The 6,924-nt window shown below is 37.4% G+C and overlaps 1 pseudogene; it reads left to right on the top strand.

Annotated features, from left to right (window-relative positions):
- The first annotated feature begins 1,265 nt into the window (after nt 1-1,265).
- LOC147914541 (transcription factor A, mitochondrial pseudogene) overlaps nt 1,266-6,924 on the top strand; it is a 47,525-nt pseudogene continuing 41,866 nt past the window's right edge.

The following is a 6,924-nucleotide window of genomic DNA, read 5'->3' as shown; positions in this document are numbered from 1 at the left end:
GAACCCCTACTTTTTCCCTTTTTCCTTTCTACTTCTAGATCTATGAAAACAAACACTTCTGTCTTGCCCCTGACAGTAATTTTGAAAAGCAGCTGTGTTTTGTGAGATACATGTATTGAACAGTCAGCAAGAACGTTTTGAAGTTGAAGAATTCCTTTTTTGAAAAGAGCAAATTCTTTTTTTTTTTTTATTTCCTGAATGCCATTACATTAAATTGTGAGGAGTCAAATTACCCTTTTAAAGTGTTTATGTTATCTGAACTCTGTCTGGGTTTCTTTTTACCCAGCGCTAAGGATCTAAGCTAGAAAATCCTTTCTCTACTGAGCAAGCCCTCTGGTTTGCTGTGCCCTCTAGAAGTTCAGCTGCTGCCACGGAAAAGAGATGATACTGGAGTTTGACTTTGGTTTTTGACTGCTACTAAAATGAATTGGCTTGCTATCCAAGGAATAGACGTCCGTTATTCTAGCAGCTTCTGTGAGGAGAAACGGGCCTGTGCTATTAGAATCTTCAGTTACAAAAGTGCTGGGAAGAGCACCTCCTCTGGAGTAAGTCCCTCTACACATCTATCCTCTTCTGAAAAATAAGACGCTCTATTAGGATACCAATATCTATCTTTGAGGGAGAGAAGATTCTAGATCCCATAACCTGGTTTCTTCTCACAGAGTTGTGTTGTGGAATATACAGTAGTGAATGTGTTTAGTGTAAACCAGCCTTATCTTTTTCTTTTTATTGTATTTTATGATAACATCATACACATTTCTAGAAAAAAAGTTGCAGTGAATACAAATGGAGCCTGGCATAGATTCAGGTTTTTACAAAAGCACATGAGCTACCTGGATGATCTGATGAATCAAGAAAACCCTGTTTGTTGGGTATTTCAAACAAGGGCTTTAACACAAAGATCTCCGATCTACGGCTGCTTTTTGACAACAGCCATGAATCATTGATAGAAAAGCATGAGAACACGGTCGACAGACTTAATTATATATCATTACCCAAAATAATGGCACCATTTTAGGTACGAATTAAACCTTTAGTGGTGGAGGCTTGCATCATTCGGAATGTTAGTCTATCCAATTTTAAAAATCCATAGACAAAACACTCAAGGTTCATTGTCAATTTAGGAGGAGTTCAAAGTTTCTTTGTATTCACTTTTTAAGGCTTGGTGAGGGAGGAAAGAGCAATTCTTTTTTGAAGGCAGAAGAACTTTTTTAAAGGAAGGAGAAAATATTTACAATGCAAGAGAATAAAACATATCACCAGAAATGGCCCAGAACCGTGCAATCCGGGCCTGGATTGAAACCCCAGGAGCCACTTCATCCAACCTCCTGACTGACAGGTATTTTTCTAAGGTAGGACCTGATTTATGCCCTGCTGTTAGGACCCCAATAGCTCATCCTCCCCACAGGATTTCTGCTCTGATGCCAAGGCATGACCCATCTGTGAAGGAGAATCAGCTCAGCTCTGGGAAAGCTGGTACCAAACTTCTCTTCCCTATCTTCCTCAGCAGCATTCAATCATGAGAGGAAAAAAATCTGGTGCTGATGACTTGTAAAGATAGAGAAAACTTTGGAAGACTTGTTGACTGTGGAAATATATCTGGCTGCAAGGCCCTATGAGGGGCCATGGGCTCAATCCTCCTCCTAAACAGAAATGAGTCTAAACCAGAAATCACGAATGGGTACCCTCACAAACCAGACTTGGCCCCATCAGACATCTTTAGTTTGACCCACACTGTGTTTTTATTTTAATTTGAAATTTTTTAATCCAAATTTCAGATAAAAATTCAGATTTCCAGGTTTCACATTCCAGGCTCCTGGGCCAGCATTTCTTCAGGGCCCCAAATCCAGATGCTGAGTGATCTCCATCCAATGAGAAGATGGATCAGGAGGTCTCCAGTTAGCCACCATCTTAGACCCACCTCTATTTAGAGCATCAACATTACTCAGCAAGCCCCAGTAATTTGTAAGTAACAGATGTGAGGACCGGTTTAAACCATCTTAAGTAGATTTTTCTTTTATTTTAATCATTAATGTTTCTTGAAAAATAGATTTTACAATATCTCTAATAAACTCATTCCTGTTTTCTCACAGTCTTTAGCATAGAAAGTTCTCACCTGAAGTTACATAACTTTCTTCTAAAGACTTGGTATATAGTCTGTCTCTTGATATGTAAAAAATTGCTACACGTTACCAAAATATTTCTTTTTTCGGAAGTCCAGAAAACTTTTATTGAGTCAATTTTAAGTAGGGACCCATCCTCTTTTGAGATTTTCTGCCATTTTCTCAACATAAGTCAGCCTAATCCCTTGCTGTTGGGAAAACAACCAAGGAGGAATAGAAAGAACTTGGTTATATCAAGACCTGCTCAACCCTCCCAGGTCTGATCTAAGTAGAGGAACCATATGGACAGAACTCTAACTCCATCATCACCGAGACACATTGAATGTCTCGCTAAGGCTCAGATGAAACTGCTTTCCTCATTTCCAACTCCCACATTTCTGTCGTTGAGGAAAATATGGAACCTGGAACTCTTGAGTCATTCTGCCTAAGTGGGATATGTCTGGACTCAGTATAGAACTGTTTCCTATAGTTTATATCATTGTCATGTTGTAATTGGCAGGGAGGAAGGGAGGGGCAACAGATGAGCTGTCCTCTGGTCTCTTTAGTCATGTGAACCCAAGTGTAGCTTTCTTTCCTCCAGCTGAAACAGTGTTATTTTAGCCCTTTCTCCCAGGACTATTTCTCAACTCTAATTACTCTTATTGTGCTTCTCCAGTCACTCTCAACTCTCACTCTCAGAACAGTTCTAATGACTAACATAAACTTCTGCACCCATCTAAAAAGGTTCCTTCTCTTCTCTGTTTTGATTATATTAAAGAGAACTAATTGTTATTTTCTACAAGTTTTCATATATATATATATATAGATATATATATATTTTTTTTTTTTGGTGAGGAAGATTGCACTAACATCTATGCCAATCTTTCTCTATTTTGTATGTGGGACACCACCACAGCATGGCTTGATGAGCGGTGTGTAAGTCCGTGCCCGGCATCCAAACCTGCGAACCCCAGGCTGCTGAAGTGGAGCACGTGAACTTAACCACTACACCACCGGGCTGGTCCCAAGTTTTCATATATTTTATTTTATTTATTTATTTTTTATAATTTTATTTATTTATTTTTTTCCCCCCAAAGCCCCAGTAGGTAGTTGTATGTCATAGCTGCACATCCTTCTAGTTGCTGTACGTGGGACGTGCCCTCAGCATGGCCGGAGAAGCGGTGCGTCGGTGCGAGCCCAGGATCCGAACCCAGGCTGACAGCAGTGGAGCGTGAGCACTTAACTGCTAAGCCACAGGGCCAGCCCGATACGTTTTAAAACTATAGATATTCATCCCACCAGTCCCTTCTCCAGTACAAATAATTACAAATCATATAAGCATTCCCAACAAAACAGGTTTTCTCATATTTGAGTGTACCTATATTTGTTTTCTCTTTATATCTCATTCAAGTTCTTTAAATTTCACTTAAATTGTTAGACCTCAATAAAAGGCCTTACCTACACTGAATATGACGAAGAGTTTATCTCATGGAAGGATTACCTCATGGTTTCTAATTGTTCTATTTCCATTTATATTCCTGAACCATAATTCTTTTTTACCATCATGCTATTTTGTTATCTCATGCTTGATTTGTAACACACTATGGCTTCTGAATTTTCATAATACACAATTCCACTCCTTCCACCTTGACGATGTAATATTGATTATTATGTCTCAACTAGTTGTGCACCTACAAATTGTCAGTTTGCTTATGTGCCCAACAACTCCTCTTATTAATCTTTGTGTGTGGGGGGGGCGGGGGTAATTTCTACATTTCTATAACCCTCACTTTCACCTCCCGTTAGACTGAGCTCCACAAGTGTGAAGTCCGTGTCATATTGATTTGGTATCTCCAATCACAAGTACAATGCTTGGCAAGAGAAAATGCAAGGTAGATAACACAATATAGATGTTTGTCAACTGAGTAAATGGCAAACTATGTCTTCTTGGGTTAAAACCTCAGCAATTCTTTTAAAGTAATAGATATGTATATGAATTATATAAATAGGTCAAATTTCAAAGGATAAAAAATCAAAAAAACACTAGATTTTGTTCCATCTACCATCAGGTTAGTCTAGCTCATTAGTTCTTGAAAATTGTTTTTATCCTAAGATAGTACTTATGTCTCACATTTATTTATCTATAAGAAGAAGAACACAAATGTAATAAGGAGAAAAAAGGAGAGTGAAATTGAGAGTAAAGACAGGCAATGAAAAAAGAAGGAAATCATAATGATAATGAAATTTATAATTTCACTAAATGTTGGAAAGTATTTTCATGAGATACTACACATGAGAGATGTGTTTATAATTTGATATGGGGAGTCATTTATGCAAACAAAAACTATTAGTATACCAAGTCTACAGTATTATCAGACCAAGGCAATCTCTTGAACCAGGATTTTGCTTATACTGCTTAAAATAGTCCCCTAGCCTTCTCAGCTTGTTGATAGCTGTGCCTTGAAGAGTCGATTGCAAATATTCAGCAGTCTTTTTTTTCTATTTCTTTCATCAAGGAAAACAGTTTGCAGTGATAAGTCATGTTGTTGCAAACTCATATCGTTTATTGTTTATTGCTTTGTTTGAAGTGGTTGCAAATTAATAAAACTTTGTACTACAAGTTTATCCTGCTTTTGCTAAAATACAATCTTACCAAACAGGTATCTCAAAAGGTGATTATTTATGAGAGTATTGACCACATTATTCCTCCAAATAGGGAGATCTTTGGAAATATTTTAATTGGGATTTTAGTTATAAAATGGAAGATTTATTGCAGTTTTCAGGAACACATATGTGTATAGTAGAGTTGGCATTTTTATCTCTTCATTTCATCACAGATGAAAGGGCTTCGTGATTTCTAATAAATTCTGAAAGACTGACCTTTATTTTATGACAAGTTTGCAGAGAACACCACAAAATTGATCGGACTTCTAAAACTTACTTACTTTCATATGCTGCAGTTCCTTTAAATGGAAATATTTACTTTTCTAGATTGGGACCGAGAAGCAATTCTAAACTACTTTTTTTCTTTTTAAGGTGTTTAATCAGGTGGAAACAATCTAAATCAGATGTATGTTAAAGTGTAAAATATGCTAGGTGGCATTGGAAATACACCATAGAAGTTGTCTGCTCATAAAATGGTTCTTATATACCCAGGGACATTAAATCAGCTTTAGAACAAAGACGTAAAGTGATCGCTCTTTTGTGTGGAGGTTCTGTTTTATTAATTTCCAGATTTATGTAGCGACTGTTAGGTATAAATGTCCAATGAAGCTAACAATAAAATAATGTTTGAATAAAGAACTAATTCTTATTAGACACTTGGCACTTCACTGCTTCTCCCCAAACATACCTTTATAAAAACTCCCATTCATAAGCATCAGGGTGTTAACTGCAAGCCATTAAAAACAAGATTATGGGATTCAGGTTGGCCAGTGAAGAGAGGACTTTCCAAAGATTAGGTGCTGCTCTGATTCCAACATTTTAGAAAAACTTGCTAAAGATGAAATAAACTTCAATTTTCCAGCAGCGACTAAATGTACTTTGAGTTTTTAAAACTTAGGAGTTGCAATGTAGTAATAGTACCCTGGCCTAAAGAGTTTACTTCTCATCTAAATCTGATGAATATCACCAATGAAAAAAAAAAAAAGACATTAAATCACCTTAGAATGAACAAGAGTTTAAAGGTACTTTAGATGTACTCCAGAAATTTCATTTGAGGTCCTGCCCACTACACCCTTGCTTTATAAAATATTTCTCCATATCTGCCAAACCTTAGAATAACCCTTGTAAAAACCATAAATATGGTGCAGATAAACAGTGGCAGCCTTACATAATGAGGTGTCCTTGCCAAATGGGAGTAGAAGACAAGAAGCCTGCCTCCTGCTAGGCAACATGTTCCAGGCCTTACAAGGCTGAAAAACCATCATTCATGGAGGCCGGCTCCTAGCAGAAGTTAGTTTGCGCTGGGCTACCGAAGGGGAGAGCCCCGCAGCCCTTCACAGCAAAGGGTCAGCAATCTATCTTGTTTCCTTGTGCTAATATCATCTATTAACATGTGCTAGCAGTAAGGGCAAATATTCTGTGATCATTTCCATGCTTATCGTAGTACAATACATCTAACATGTGCTTGATAAATGTTTGTTGAATTGAATTACTTTTTAATCTCCAGTCCAGTTTATTAAGAAGTTATTTGTTCCATGAACAGGATGGGCACCGCATAGTGAAAGTTACACATAAAGAGCACTTTCTCCTAGGAAGTGTCAGTCTGACTCAGTTGATATATATCAACAAAGAACAAAGAACAAAGCAGTTGGACCAAAAGTGAAAAGTATTGATAACAAATCTGTTTTTGTGGGTTACAGAAAAGGGTAAGTGTTTAAGTGGAGAGACAGTAGGATGAGTTAGAGAAACCATTAGCTTCTGGTAAGCGTCCTTCTTGAAGGAGGTGAGGCTTCGCAGGACAAAACACAGTTACTAATGATGCTTCATTTCGTAGTTGCACGCCTCATGAGATGTGTAACCTTGGGCAGATTGAGTAATCTCTCTGCCTCGATTTTTTCTGAAATTGAGATAAATACTATCTATCTTGTAAGGTTATTATAGATATTGGAGTGATTTTGTGAAGTGCTTAGAACAGTGCTTGGCATTCATAGGAAGCACTATAGTGTTTGTCAAGTAACTAAATAAAATAAATAAAGCCCTAACCCCGGGAACAAAGCAGCAGCAAATGATACTAGAAAAAGGTGGGGAATAGAGTTGGACCCACAAAAACAAAAGATATCCACTCCAACCTTTTAAAAGGTCTTTATTTTCTCTCAAA

Source organism: Ceratotherium simum, chromosome 19, assembly GCF_057802395.1.
Source record: "Ceratotherium simum simum isolate JZ-2026a chromosome 19, ASM5780239v1, whole genome shotgun sequence".
Taxonomy (NCBI): domain Eukaryota; kingdom Metazoa; phylum Chordata; class Mammalia; order Perissodactyla; family Rhinocerotidae; genus Ceratotherium; species Ceratotherium simum.
Note: the sequence above shows the minus strand (reverse complement) of the source record. Positions and strands in the feature narration are given on the sequence as shown.